This window comes from Branchiostoma lanceolatum, chromosome 17 (genome assembly GCF_035083965.1).
Source record: "Branchiostoma lanceolatum isolate klBraLanc5 chromosome 17, klBraLanc5.hap2, whole genome shotgun sequence".
Lineage (NCBI taxonomy): Eukaryota > Metazoa > Chordata > Leptocardii > Amphioxiformes > Branchiostomatidae > Branchiostoma > Branchiostoma lanceolatum.
The window spans coordinates 3,977,622-3,991,542 of NC_089738.1; the positions used below are offsets into that span (position 1 = coordinate 3,977,622).

At 41.0% G+C, this 13,921-nt stretch overlaps 2 long non-coding RNA genes across 2 annotated transcripts; one reads left to right on the forward strand and one right to left on the reverse strand.

Annotated features, from left to right (window-relative positions):
* Positions 1-1,071: 1,071 nt before the first annotated feature.
* Positions 1,072-3,922, forward strand: LOC136423694 (uncharacterized). Its single transcript, XR_010753778.1, has 3 exons — positions 1,072-1,295; positions 1,816-1,928; positions 3,520-3,922. It is a non-coding gene; the product is annotated as an uncharacterized lncRNA (long non-coding RNA).
* A 4,353-nt stretch (positions 3,923-8,275) lies between these two features.
* LOC136423145 (uncharacterized) lies at positions 8,276-13,921 on the reverse strand. The gene is made up of 3 exons (XR_010753718.1): positions 13,838-13,921; positions 9,684-9,893; positions 8,276-9,182 (listed from the first exon to the last, which is right to left on the reverse strand). It is a non-coding gene; the product is annotated as an uncharacterized lncRNA (long non-coding RNA).

The following is a 13,921-nucleotide window of genomic DNA, read 5'->3' on the forward strand; positions in this document are numbered from 1 at the left end:
ATGTGACCCAAGCATTAGTTATTAGTTATATTTCCATACATCGGAAAAGACAGAGGTCCCGTAACGCGAGTGCCGTGAAACCCCATAGATGATAGATATGGTGCGTATTTGGGCTTGAAAACAATAGCGAAACCATTGAAAACCCTGCGGAAAATAGGTCAACTTTGACGTGAAAAATCTTGTTTCTCAAAAGAATATTCCAACGGTACCTAGAGGCCCTTCGAAGGATCTTCAACAAGCATGGTATTAATGTTAGGGTCACGTTTCCAACCCGGGGCCCAGCCGGGCAGTCTTTGGGAACGAAAACTATGATATAAAAGACAACAAAACACACAAAACTTTTGAAAAATTATTCCTTACCATACGTTATGTATATCCTTGATATGCGTCTTTTATGCTTTGTTTTCTCAAACAGCCCGGCCGGGCCCCGGCTAGGAAATGTGACCGTAGCATAAGACGTGCTTCAGACCTTCCCGCACAATCAAGAACCTACTGGTGTCATCGAAAGACAAAACGTCAAAGGAAAATAGGTGTGGGGTAGTCTACCACATTAAGTGTCAAGGTCAAACCAGGAGATGTCCTTGTAAAGAGACCTACATAGCGGACCGAACATGCTCTAAAAACAAGATTCCAGGAACACAAACGCCCTAGCACCCACGGTGAACTCAGGTCTCGCAACATATTCATATTGAATCTCCGGCCGGGGCACTCCGTATCTTTAGAAGGGGTCAAAATCCTTGATTCGGAACTGGATTTCTTTGCAAGAGGAGTAAAGGAGGCGATCTACATCAGAGCCCACAGACCTACTAAACTACAGTACATGGTTTATACCACTTAGAAGTACATATAGTTTAGGCGATTTGTTCAAATTATCGTAAAAGCATGAAACTTGGTATAAATGTTCTATACAACAGTAGAAACAATTGTAGGGGTGGGGCCATTAGAAACCTGCTCTTACATAGGCTCATAGCAACTGTTGCCAGGCAACTTTTTTTTACTTCGCAAAGGGTGCTTTGAAAAGCCAGTAGTGTCTGCATTTTTGCCTCAAGACGCCTTGATTTTGCGACCGAATGGCACGAATATGATTAGAAAAAATTATTTCTTTCAGGCTGATCTTCTGAAGTCTTGCTATCTGCGAGGTCACTTGGTGTCTCATGGCCACGTGCCTATGGCATGGTACAACGCCTGCATTAATGTGGCTATAGAGACCATAGAGGAGATAGAGGGAGATGAGGTGATGCAACACCTCACCAAAAGCTTCTATCAGTGCACTCGGTTTAAAAGTCAACACACAGGTGGGTATTTTTTTTTTTCTTAGTTAAGAATTTTTTGGCTAATACATGTACAACTGTATGTTTAGCATTGTTATGGAAAACCTTACTTCTAGTACACCCAGTTCTCACGACTGGTTGAATTGAATTTAGCAGTCCTGAACAGTGGAGTTGCACAATATGTAACAAGCCAGTTCATTACCTTCGCCAAGAAGGTTATGTTTTTGCTTTTGCTGTGATGGAGTGGCTTTAGGATGTAGACAGCATATTTAGCTCTGGGGGGATGTTGATGATATGATTTTTAGTAGATGGTTATGTTTGATAATGGACCTCCTTAAGGCTTCCTACGTTTCTGCATTGGAATTTTTATATGATTGTGTTCCTTTGTTTGTCACCAGGATAACTTGAGATGCTGAGGATAGATTGTCATGATATTTGGCAGGACTCTGGCTGGGTAGGGTTTGGGAAAACGAAGGTCAAGTTTGATTATGGGCCTCCTAGCTGCTATTTTTTACACTGTTTTTGTTTTCATTCCTTTCCCCAGGTGATGCAGCCAGGATCCAGTGGTTGCTGGAAGTGATGGGACAGTGCAGGAACATTGCCTATGGGAAGATCCCACTCTTACAGGCTCAGTCAACAGGGAGTGCACTAAACAAGGTTAGCACACTCTCCAGTCTATGTCACTACAAAATTGTAATTCTTCATTATTCCTGCCATATTTACAATTATAACTTCTCTATAGCAACACAAGTATGTACTGCAACTTTTGCATACATTTCCATTTTTATATATTATATATAGAAAGCCTTCCCTATACTTCATACCTTGTGGAGGCTCTGCCAAACCATGAGATTTCCACTTTTGTGGGCGTAGCCTCTAACTAGCTGTCAGCCAATCAGAGAATTTTTACCTAAAGAAAACACTAACTATTGGCTGACAGCTGCTTGGAGGCCACTCCCACAAAAGTGGAAATCTCAGTACATGTATATTGTATAGGCCACAGGTGAGGCTCTGCATGGGGGAAGTTTCTAGAGTCTAGACTGACGAGAATCTTGTATCCAGGGCAGTAGTAGTGGGCAACCTCAAACCAACCGTACACACTCACACCACATCTTCAGAAAAGAGGCTGTAGCCACGTATAGTTCCCGTTTAGAACTTTATTCGAGCCCACACCGACATGTTTCGGCTGTGTGTGGCTTTCTCAAGGATCAAGGCTCGAATGAGCACAAGTACAGTGTGTTCTGGCTTTTATTGGCTTAACCAATCACATTACAGCAAATATCTTGGTAGTGCACTCTGTTTTTCTACAGTTCTAAATGCACTGACTACATGACCTCACTTAACCTCTATCAGTATGACTTCATCTATTGTTCTAGAACAATTACAATTGTCACAAAGGTCAATACATGTAAACAAAGAATAGAGTCCGTGTAGCTTCTAGCCTTTCTCTGCCTTTGCAACGGCTGTCTCTGGCGCTGGCGTCGTAGGAAGCTCTGGCGTATCTGCGCTGCAGGCTTTGGGCAACAGTGGCGACGTCTTCAGACTCTCTTCTCTCGCTGTAGCACTTTACATTGTGTGCAAAAATAGTGTCTTGTCTCTATAGTCATTGATAGATTTTAAAACAAAACAATTAACATATTCCACCACCAGAATCAATGCCTTTGAAACAGTGCATAATAGGGGTGGATACCGGTTCGCTGGACCTGATTCAGACCTTTATAACATCGAAGAACCGAGTCCAAAAACCTGAAAGCCAAAAACTTGTCAATGAGTCAAAAAAAAAAACTGAACAAAGTGCAAAATTTAATATATGTTTCTATTTTGTTTGATAAAAAGTGTTTTGAGTCTCCCCTCTGACAAAAAAAGCATTAAAAATAAGTGTAACATTCAAATATCAAACACTGGTTTATCTTTAAAGTCTTCTCACCAAGAAACTTTTATAGTCGTGCGTGTCAGTATAAATTCTCTATGCTTAATATTGGTCTAATAAAACAAAACATCAACTGGACAGGATCAGGTCCAGGTTCAGGTCCGGACCTGAACCTAGATCTCTGGACCTAAACTTGGACTTGGACCTTATCAAGCCAAACCGGTATCCACCTTTAGTGCATAACCTTAAGGACGATGTACAGTGAAAAGGTTCTTTACACAGTTAAGACATGTTGTTTGTCTTAAAACATACTTCTAACACTTTGTGATAGATGTTTGAAGTCAAGATGCTGATTGTTCCAACATTTACTTCCTGCAGGGTCTGTGCTGGCCTTACGTCATACAACTGTATTCAAGAAGCCTTCAGTCTGGACAAGAGCATACCAGATGTTGTCTGCAGTCAAATTGTGATCTTCTGCCATAGACATGATGCACTTGCATACACAAGTTTAAATCCATAGATTCGCGGTTGGAAAATTAGTATAAACTTATCATTGTTTTACTTTTAATGTGAATGTCGTATACTGATCTTGATATATATTCATATGTAACTGTTAAATTCACCACTCCTTAATGTAAACTTTGGTCACACATAGAGTTAATTCAATATTCTAGAAACAGTTTTTGGAATTTTGTGCATTTGTGCTTACAACACTGTGAAGCAATGCTAATGGCTTAAAATCAATCACTTTGTTGAAATAAAACATTTTGAGCAAGGCTTACGTCTGTTGTCACATAGTGTAGTTTTTTTCCTTTAAGCACCGTTACGTTCATGGATTAATAGCATCGCCTGGCAATTCTCGATGGAACTTCATTTCTTTACGTCAACAAAGCTTTAGTCTCAACGGTCTGGTCTGGCCCGGATAGAATATCAGGTGATGAGCTTTCCCCCCTTAGTTTTTACGATGTAGGTCTCTTGGTCACACCAAGGGAGTTCGTCTATCGTTTGTATAGTATAAGTTTATTTCTAAAACGCTGAACGCCCACAGCAAAGTATTTTTCAACAGGATGACACAACATATTACTCCGAACTTTTGCAGTTCTTTTCAACATTGCTAGGCAACGCTTTTGATCCACAAACAAGGTGTTATAGCAGAAGCAATATTTACCTTCGTCAAGGTTAAAAATCTCGGTAGCATTTGTATGTTTGTGTGTATGTGTAATATATCGCATATTGAAATCTGTCGGTAAGTAGAGGACTGCTCTAGCTTTCTGAGAAATGTACTCTGTGCATGACACGTGTGTATGACTAATCCTGTACAAGGCCATGCAAGTTGGCACTAGGCTCGCCATTGCCCCTGAGACTGCTACTCCTTTACCACATCCTGTATGACTAATCTTGAAGATGTTGAGAAACGTATAAAAGTAGGAACACAGTATGTTAAAAAAGACAGACCGGCTCGAGGAATAGAGAGGGGAGAACATGTGAGTTTGGTATAAAGACCGTTTTTCGACCACGGCAACAACTGGAGTCTGTCTTCACTTTCCATCGGACGACCTCTCTCTGCTATTTTCCTTACATATGCATGTGTGTATGCGTAAGTATATGTGCATGTAGAAGACCAGCATATCTCGCCAAGGCCAGCTTGGATAGTTTTCATATTTAGTATGTGAGAAGTAAGACCTGGCTTTTATTAGATTATAGGCCACCTTGCGGCTTGTTATGGTACTACAGCGGAACTTCCTGTTTTAATATCTTGTGTTCTGAACATGCCATGGCCCTGTTTTTAAGTGGTAGATAGCTCTTGGGCCAGAGAGAAAGTGGCATAGGTTTGGCCCTCTAGCGGCTTTCACAATGCTGCGTAGCAGGTTTTGCCTAATGGAGCCTAATTTGCAGTACCACTCACAGCCGTATGATGGCGTATCAAGAAAAGTGACAGAGAAGCGACTGTCAAACTCAAATCTCTATTTTCTATTTTTGGGGATGGGGAAACCCTTAAAGACTGTCAAAGGGATTTGAAGTTTTGAGGCTTATATGACCTTGAATCAGACATTGCGACCATGTAAAACAAAGAATTGCAATATTGAAGACATTTCTCTGAAATACGATGGGATATTAGGACGTAAATTGAATATGTTTGGTTTGCATTTCACCAATGGAAGTGGTCGAGTTAACATTTCCTGTAAATAGTCACTTTCTGAAAGGCTCTGAGCACATCCACATATAAATCCTTTAAGACATGGAACATAAGCAACAGTCGTATGTATATTTAGAGAGAAATAGAGAGAGAGAGAGAATACAACATGGTATATTCCGTATCACCCAAGCTACCAGCCCAACTATGGGTTATGGCCAAAGGGAGATCTGACCCACGGGAGGGCTAGGACCGAGGGTGATGCGAAATAGACCATGTTGTATTTCATCTACATGTATGTCATACCCAACCTAGAAAACACACATTTCAATGCGAAATGCTCCAGAAGTTTGGTGTCTTGAACAAAAACTTGTAACAGCTGGAATTCAATGTCCGAATTCAGTTTTTGAATTTTTGACAGCGGCACACTCGAAATGCATTGGAAATATTCTATGGAAGCCCAACTGATAAAAACGTGTTTTGAAAGGAAAGGAACTCAGACAGACGTACTAGCTAGCAAGGTAGTCAGGTTGTTCTCATTTGAAAACCCGAAATCTCTTTGTGCCAAGTAGCCATCAATTATGCTCCCTTGAGGTCGGTAAGGATTTCTTGCATTGTAAAACAAGTTTGCCATGGAAACCTGACATGGTAAAAGTAGAAGCCCATGTGATAACCCAAGTTATCACCTGGTCCGGAACACTCGAATCAAACGTTTTCACAGCCCGGGTATGACATAACGTAAATTATCACACAATGCGGAATACCCTTATCGAAGATTTTTGCAGCCCTGGTATGACATACGTTAACGTTAAATCTTTTCATACAAAATAAGGCTGCAACAGTGAATGCTACGGTGATTAGCATAATTTATTCATGTGATATGCTGGAATCTAATCATTCGAAACCTCTGGAAGCAATCTCTGAATCTTATTCAGTTGTAGAGGTCGAATTGTATTGAAGTTAGTATAGAATGTTTCTAAAACGCACAGTGATATTGCCGAAGTCAGTAGCCAGTAAAGCTTAAGATGAGCTTTTTCATGAAAACACCATTTCTTTATTGATTTTAAAAATCACTGTAACGTTACAGAATGTTTCCGTTACTTCATATCGTATCTTTACATCATTATATGGTCCGTAACTAAGTATGTAACATGCCAATAGCTCCATAAGTCACCGATTGAACATGTAATAAATTCTATATTCATAGACATAACTGAATATCATTCTGATTGACACTCTACACCCAAGGCGTCATTAATTTCATTTCTCCATCACAGTGGGATAACCTTAACAAACTCATCCTACATCCACAACATGGCTTGACCCTTCAGTTCCAGATTTGACATACCTTTTGTCTACCGATTTCACCAATCTAGTACCGATCGTTGAAGAATAATGATGTTAAAATTAAAGAAGTTACCATCGATAGAATGGTTTTCAGAATCTCTTTTCAAAATTTTTTTGGGACAAAAGGCTAATCTGGTCTAAGAAATGATCAAGCCATAAATTCTTTACCTGGAATGACTTGGCATATTAATAAAAAAAGGTAAGTTGTGCTTGCCGATGTAACACCTCTTGCCTACCCAGGCATGGATCCAATTGAAATCAAGATAATGAACCCAATCTTGAGAACGGTCAAGTAGCCCCTTGTTTGGTTGAGACCCACCCTATGAGTTGTACTTCCCACGTCAAGAAATATCAACCCACCATCCACACAGCCAAACATTCCTATCCTTGGCACTGGACACCTTTCAAATATAGTCAAACATTCCTGTCCTTGGTGCTGAACACCATCCATACTTAGCCAAACATCCCTGTCCTTGGTGCTGAATACTTTCCACATGTAGCCAAGCATTTTTGTTTCTGAACTCTATCCACAACTAGCTAAACATTCCTGTCCTTGGTGCTGAACACTTTCCACATGTAGCCAAGCATTTTTGTTTCTGAACTCTATCAACAACAAGCTAAACATTCCTGTCCTTGGTGCTGAACACTTTCCACATGTAGCCAAGCATTTTTGTTTCTGAACTCTATCAACAACAAGCTAAACATTCCTGTCCTTGGTGCTGAACACTTTCCACATGTAGCCAAGCATTTTTGTTTCTGAACTCTATCAACAACAAGCTAAACATTCCTGTCCTTGGTGCTGAACACTTTCCACATGTAGCCAAGCATTTTTGTTTCTGAACTCTATCAACAACAAGCTAAACATTCCTGTCCTTGGTGCTGAACACTTTCCACATGTAGCCAAGCATTTTTGTTTCTGAACTCTATCAACAACAAGCTAAACATTCCTGTCCTTGGTGCTGAACACTTTCCACATGTAGCCAAGCATTTTTGTTTCTGAACTCTATCAACAACAAGCTAAACATTCCTGTCCTTGGTGCTGAACACTTTCCACATGTAGCCAAGCATTTTTGTTTCTGAACTCTATCAACAACAAGCTAAACATTCCTGTCCTTGGTGCTGAACACTTTCCACATGTAGCCAAGCATTTTTGTTTCTGAACTCTATCAACAACAAGCTAAACATTCCTGTCCTTGGTGCTGAACACTTTCCACATGTAGCCAAGCATTTTTGTTTCTGAACTCTATCAACAACAAGCTAAACAATCCTGTCCTTGGTGCTGAACACTTTCCACATGTAGCCAAGCATTTTTTTTCTTGAACTCTATCAACTCCAAGCTAAACATTCCTGTCCTTGGTGCTGAACACTTTCCACATGTAGCCAAACATTTTTGTTCTTGAACTCTATCAACAACAAGCTAAACATTCCTGTCCTTGGTGCTGAACACTTTCCACATGTAGCCAAGCATTTTTGTTTCTGAACTCTATCAACAACAAGCTAAACAATCCTGTCCTTGGTGCTGAACACTTTCCACATGTAGCCAAGCATTTTTGTTTCTGAACTCTATCGACAACTAGCTAAACATTCCTGTCCTTGGTACTGAACACTTTCCATATGTAGCCAAGCATTTTTGTTTCTGAACTCTATCAACAACAAGCCAAACATTCCTGTCCTTGGTGCTGAACACTTTCCACATGTAGCCAAGCATTTTTGTTTCTGAACTCTATCAACAACAAGCTAAACATTCCTGTCCTTGGTGCTGAACACTTTCCACATGTAGCCAAGCATTTTTGTTTCTGAACTCTATCAACAACTAGCTAAACATTCCTGTCCTTGGTGCTGAACACTTTCCACATGTAAGCAAGCATTTTTGTTCCTGATCTCTATCCACATATAGCCAAAAATTCCTGTCCCTGGTGTTTAACACCTCCCACACAAAACATTCCTTCTTGATTCATAACGTCGGTGGTGGAGGCCAAACCTGAAGAAGATCTCTAGCTGGACAATCCTTGGCTTACAATACACGTTTCTCACAGGGCGGACATGATAGAATGAAGACGAGACCAATGAGGCAAAGAAGCAAAAATAGAATACAGTACAGATTTAGTTTTCCTCCTAAATTGCATTAAGTCTTAAAATGTGATATCCAAGTATTGATATTATAACTAATGAAATGTACAAAAAAGATGCAGAAATTTAGAGCTTTGAGAAATGCAAAATAAAAACATAGAACTGCAAATATTTGACAGTCATGCAGCCACTTCCTCATTGGTTGATTCTCTAATTATCAGGTAATCATTGGCTAAACTGCTAATTGCGATTGACAGTTAGAATTGGTCTAATGTTTGCTACAAGGGCCTCGTTTTCATTCTATCATGTCCGCCGCATGAGAAAGGTCTATACAAGGAGATGAGGAAGTTGTTGGTCTCGGCATCTCAGGGCATGGCGCGGGTACCACCGCCTGCATGACAGGTCGCGGCCGCTTCTCTGAAGCTCGGCTTTATTTCGAACACCTTGTAGCAGATGCCACGGAATTCCATATAACCTCATGAGCAAGACACTGTGGAAAATGTAACAGACACAGGGATAGTACAGATGTCATTGACCTGATCAAAATTGTAACATTTGATGATAGTATTTCATTGGAATACGGTATAGCCTATATCTGACTTTTCATTTTGTGATCGATGTATGTTTGTGTGCATTACAGTACACTCATTGGTTTACAAAGATGAATACTATTGAAAGGTATAGATCCCACTGTTTACACCATGAATATTCGGGTTAACTTTTTATATGTACTGTAAATGCAGAAACCTTCGCGGTGGTTTTATGTTCGCGGTATTCGCGGCGACCGTTTCACCGCAAATTTAAAACCACCACAAACATTTTTGTCCAATACTACAGCAGTATGTGACTTAAGTGCTGCCGCAAACTTGAAACCACCATGAACACGCCATTTTCACCTCGGCACAAAATAAAAACCACGCTAACTTAAATGCATTTCCAGTCGGTCAAATCACATCTTGAAACATCATAACACGGTAAGTGGTAGCCTTACCTTTATCTGACTTGCCCCGAATGTTCGTCTGAGGACGCTCAGGTGGTTCTGCATGGTTTGGATAGATCGGCCCTACGGACCAAAGGACTTCTAGCAAGGGACCGGAGGTCCAAGAGGCCCGAGACCCCGAGTCTCCTTGCAAGAGAGGCCCCATCTTCCCCAAAGGCTCAGTCATGTTGGGTGGATTAAGTCCCACAGGTCTCACTGTACCTGGAGAAACAAATGACACACATCTGGAATTTCACGAAAAATTACAAAATCCATACCTGCATGCTGAATACAGTATCATAGAAATACATAATTCCTGTGTTCAGTTATTCTCTTTGAAATATTCAGTTTGCTAAGTTGAGAACCATTGAATCTCAAGCCTAATTTTTTCATTCTGCAAAATTGCAGGTTGCTTAATTTTTATTCTGCAATCTTGAAAATCTTACTGCAGACTGCTGGCACAGTTTTTCAAACACTGTGCATGATTTATATCTAATAACGTTCAACTTCACATCATGTCAATGACTTCCAAATACCACAAGAATGAAATTCCCATCATTCGTCACAATGCAATAAGTCTATTCTTATCAATAATGCAAATTAAGTCTTCATTTGCATGAGTGATATCTATTCTTCGTTTTCACGTGACGTCACAATCGCGTTCGAACGTGAAGTCGGCCATGTTGGATGATAAGCTGTTCGATCTCTGTATGGCTGCGTGTTGCGACGGTGGACCCGTCCGTGGAAGGCAGTTGTTTTATTCAGAAACGGGCAGGAAGTTTGAATAGTTAACTGCGGGCCCAAGGAGTACAGGATACGACCTACTCACCGTTTCTAAAGTAGCCTGTGTTTACACAAGCTATCGGGCGGAGGTTAATGACCACCACCACCCGCCCGAACCCCCCACCACTAGGGGGCGGTATCCGCCGGGCCGGCCCCTAGGAGCGCGATTTTGTCAGGCTATCGGACAACAGTGGTCGGTAGAATCCGGCGATTGTCGTTTAAGCTTTAAATTGCACGATGCTCTGAAGACCCTCTTCCGTCGCTCGATGAATTTGTTCAGAATCAGAAGTGGGGCGTGACTTTGGAGACCCCAAAACTAATGCGCGCGGGCGAAAAAAAAAGAGACATCCAGCAAAACAAAATGCTGCTAAACCACAGGACTGGTATTGTGAATTGAACCACAGAACACAGTGTATCAAGCAAACAACAAGTCTTCATTTGTAGGAGGTACATGTAGATTGTCTTGTTCATCTTACATGTAGCAGGTGAAGTTCAAATGATCAATGTTAAATATCTTGTCAAGAACGATCAAAGAAGTACATCATTAGAAGGTATTTGGCTCAGGACAGTAGATGATGAGAATACTGATAAGGGCTGTTTCAACATACATGGCATTGAACTCCATGTTAAGTATTCCATAATTCACACAAATCTCGCTGTGAGACCTCTATGCCGATGCCTCAACTCCTCTCCCATGTGCCCCCACGTGTCTCATCGTTACAAAAGAAACGTATCATTCGTAGGAATTAACTGGATAGGACGTCTTTGAAATACATGATTGTCTGGGCGATACTCGCTGGCCGCCGCGTACAACAGTACAAACGTAACACCCAACGTCGATGGCATACCAATCCACAATTACGTCCCCAGTTTACTTGTGAACTTTAATGCTGACGTATTTTGTGGTAGTACATAGCGAGTTTTACGACAAGCTGGCACAACACTGGCCTTTTGCGGCGATCTAAGTTTGCAAGTTCTGGAGTTCCGTGGAACCTCGGAAGAGGTGACCTTTTTTCCTTGGAGAACAGGCGATGTCATCCATAAAATCAAGTAACCAACCTATTTACTGATTTGATTTACGAACTATCGATTTAGTTTTCTTTTGTATTGTATTGGTCCTTTTTTGCCTCTATCTATGATCTTGGCATGGTGATGACCCGTATTATTGCAGACAGAAGTACGCACGTAAAATTAGCCATTCCCGGCGACGGAAAATACACCTGGAAAGGCTTGTGAAGAAATGTACACAATTTTGCCATCGTCCCAAAGTGGAGCCTACGTACTTGGAAGATTTTCCACGTGTCAGATCAAGCATTAAAATTTATTCAACAGATCCACATTTCGTCGGTTACTGAGAATCACAAAAGCGGCCAGGCGGTTATCCATATGAGCCGCAGGGGAAACATCGCACAACGCTGGAAACAATTTTGACATCGTTGCTCGGCGATAACTTATTTTATTTGCTACTTACCTGCGATCATCGTAAGATGTATGTGCCCGGCGCTTATGATAATAAAACATTTGAGTGGATCACAGTTAGCCTTGTTTTGGGGTAAGCTGAGTATATAAAAACCTTCTGAAATGCCGATTGTTTTAAAGACATACGGATCAAAACCTATTGTTGTAACCTTTTCCTTATATCAAGCGTTGGCTAGACTACTTAATGATCCACAGTGTGGAGACAAAAGGAGCACACTCGGACCCGCAGGTAACTTAGATGGCGCCGTTGTTCTATATTCTGCCAGGTTATCATCCAACATGGCGCCCGCGCGTGACGTAGCGGTTTTCGAACGTTCTGTGAAAACGAAGAATTGATATTCCTCTCCATCTCAGATAAAGGCAGTTACATGCAGTGCATGTAGGAAGACACATCCTAACATCTGCTTGGAGTCCTTAATTGGAACGTTTTGTGAAACAAAACAGTTAAGATAAATGCATATACAAGTCTTGTTAGACCTCATCTAGAGTACTCCAGTGCTGCCTGGGACCCTCAAAACAAAAAGCATATTGCTAAGCTAGAAGCTGTTCAGAAAAGAAAAACTCATACTACACTCCAATTTGATGTGGGAAACTTTAAAGAATAAAAGGACAGCAAATAGACCCACATTACTGCAGAAAGCAGGACACCACAAGATAGCCCTACCGGTCGAAACTCATTTGATGCCTGCCCCACGACAATCGCGACACTCAAATCAAAATTTATATAAGACTCTACCAAAGTTTATATAAGGATTATAGATAGTCATTTTCCCCTTAAACCGTGAGAGACTGGAATTCACTACCTAAGGACGTTACAGACACAGCTGATCATCCCAAGTTCAAGGAGGCTGGTCTCCTGCACCTGCGAGGACAATAACAGCGCATCACACACCCCTGAGCGCTTTACCCCAACAAGAGGGGTGTTGCCCAGTACCCAATCAAGATCAAGAACCAGGCATCAAACACCAGGTGGTTTAAAGCAGTTATACAAAGGACGACACCTCTCCTAATATCTGCTTGGGGAAACCTGATCAGCGCACACCCAAAAAAGGTTACGAGAGTAATGACTTGTTCCACAAGTCTGTCAAGATAGGGGTATTTTCTGAGGTATTATATCACCTAATAGATGAAAACAGCTACAGTGCAGTCTTTTTACAGCTTGCATACACAACACTTTTGTACGAATTTTTCAACATTCGAAACTGTGCAAATGTTATGGTATCTTTATCCGATGGAAGTGACAAACGTTCGGGTCATTTTGCCCCATTTTTGGTATATTGACCATTGCTTAGGGGTGAAAAAGTTCTTGTTTTTTATTTCAAAATTGGGCAAAAATCAAAGCGCGCACCGATGTCATCCAGAAAATTTACTTGCTGTGGCCTAAACATTTTAACAGCAATTCCCCAAGGACCACCATTTTTTGACAATGGTAAGTCCGATTTTGATTCTGAAAAAAGTGACTTGCTCCACAAGCAAAGCTCTATCAGGTCCCACCATTTACGTTCTCCTTGAATCTTGGCATTTTTTTCGTCTGATCATGCTAACCAAAAGATTTTTATGGGCAATCAAATTTTTATAACCTCGTCCGACCCTGCTGTCCCTGTCCTAGGTGCTGAATATGCAGTGATACTTAATCTGTTTCAGACTGTTGATAATTTGCTAGAAAGAAAGCTAGTCCCCATAATGAAAGACACTATCATATCAACTTACAAAGAGAGAATGGTACTATCACACGCCCCCCTCCCAACTCCTCATATTGGACGCTCCTATATTGGCTTATTGCATCATTTGTTTTGTTTACGTTACTTTTTCTGAAATAAATCACCTCACTTTGAATTTACGGGATCATAACATTTCATTTACGGGATCATAACATTTCATTCTTATTTTTCGGAGGTACGAACCTTAGAAATTCCTTTCACTATTCCAGTCACGTCTATCAAGGAAATCTGTCTTCCAGTCGTTCGCCTGTGTAGCTAGCCCGTCAG